Here is a 1,952-nt window from a genome sequence, read left to right as displayed (position 1 = left end):
GAGGATTTTATTCAAGAAAACCCCTGCACTGTCGTTAAAATGTTTGAGGTGTCCTGATTTGTGGAAAAATGACTTGGCATCATTCTATAGACTTCATCTGCTGGGTCACAATGGGTCAAAGGTCAAAAAGGTCAAGAGTTACCTTTTCCTGGAGAGCTAGCCAGTCTTATGCTACTGTTGCTGAAAGGGCGGTGGTCATCGGATCGGGGCTCAAAGGTTGCTAGGGACCCCTACGACTGATATGAACACTGTATCCAAGCTACATCGGCGATTGATGAAAGTTAAAATGTTTGTCTTAATATACTTTGTAAAATTTAAATGTTGCACCTATTTTGATACAATGCATCTATATATAGTGCATGAAATACAATGTTTGTTAACAAGAAGGTTGCACATGCGCTGTTCGACGACCACTGCCCTTTAAGCATTCTCTTATCATTAGAGTGGTAACAGGGTACTTGACTTGCTATTGGACAGCGCCTTCAGACTTTGACAATGGATTGGGAAAATCCAACTGTACATATTTTCTAAATTAACCTTCAGCTAATTAAAGATCCATTAGCTGTAACTTTGGTCATTTTTAGCTCACATTTGGTGTACCAATGTGAGGTTATCAAATCAGTTCATTTGCATCTGATTTGCATGTCTGTATGTCTGTATATTTGTGGGTATGTGCGGATGTATGTCCGTCACACACAAAGGCTCCCATACCGCCAAAGCTACCATCTCAGTATTTGGTGTACAGGTAGATGCAGGGGTTGAGATGTGAATTTGTTCAAATGAACACATCCGTGTCAAAAATGTGCAAATGAGGTAAGAAAAAGTGAAATCCTGCAAATGTGCAGGAGGCATGCCAGTGAGAAACAGGCAAACTCCACTGATCTTGACTCATTTCCTGTCATTGTTTATGAACTGTTACATATTAACAGACCAGCTGCAACCATAGACAGTAGATGGGGGAAGACCGTTTATACTAAACTAAGAGGGGCTTGTTTCTGTTATGCATGTTGCTAAAGTTGACCTCCAGTACCTAAAGTTAGACCTTAATTACTTTTGTCATTCTCGTTTTTCTGGTTTAAATATTTCTTGTTGTTTTTCTGGTTGTACTGTGCAGAAATCATTGCCATAACATCAACGTAGAATTTTCCTCCACTGAACAGATAGAAACAACATTTATTGTTGATCATTGGTAACCCATACTGGTATATACCAATTCTGATCAAATTTGAGCAACACCGTATAATTGCGGTATTTTTTTATTTTGTTTGTTTCTGTGTATCACCTGCAGTTTCTGGTTTGAATCCCTGAACAATGGAGAAATTCCTAATATTTAGCTCATAAATATACCCTATATGTCATTGAGTATAATCTGCATTGTTATTGTTTAAATTTTGTATTCAGGTCCGGACTAGAATACATTTATCAACAATAACTATGGTCATTTCACATATACAGGCTGTGTTGGCAAGGAGGACACTGGGCATTGGTCATGATGATCAGAATATAGTAAACTTCTGTAGTTGATACATTGAAACAGAGTAGTGAAGAATTAGTCAACAGTTACAGCTAACGTCTCTTATGCACCTCAAAAGTAAAAGAGTCTGACTTAAACTTTAGTTCAAATTTTCCTCAAGGAATCTTTCAAGCATTCACTTTCAAAATCAAGAATGAAAATTGGGGGTCACCTTGCAAATTTTGATCCACAGAAACAAATTACTCGAGATTTTATCAATATTTGAAATGCAAAAGACCTGCCATCAGTGTAATCAGTGTACTGAGAAATTAAAGTTTTTTCTCACTCAAAGAGCTTCAAAAAGTTCCCCAACAGGTGGTAGATCAGAATTGAGAGTTCAAATATCTGTCCCTGAGGCGCATTCTACTTAAATGAGAACTGTATCTGTCTACCCACACCACTACACATTATGTGGATACATGAAGGTTTTACGCTATGG

At 37.7% G+C, this 1,952-nt stretch overlaps 1 protein-coding gene across 2 annotated transcripts in view; it reads right to left on the bottom strand.

Annotated features, from left to right (window-relative positions):
• The window catches only part of LOC139123625 (zinc finger protein 85-like), a 75,959-nt gene that overhangs the window by 35,173 nt on the left and 38,834 nt on the right, over positions 1–1,952 (bottom strand). The window lies entirely within an intron of this gene.

Source organism: Ptychodera flava, assembly GCF_041260155.1.
Source record: "Ptychodera flava strain L36383 chromosome 23 unlocalized genomic scaffold, AS_Pfla_20210202 Scaffold_23__1_contigs__length_28996876_pilon, whole genome shotgun sequence".
Taxonomy (NCBI): Eukaryota; Metazoa; Hemichordata; class Enteropneusta; family Ptychoderidae; genus Ptychodera; species Ptychodera flava.
The sequence above is the reverse complement of the archived record's forward strand: the minus strand, read 5'-3'. Positions and strand labels throughout refer to the sequence as shown.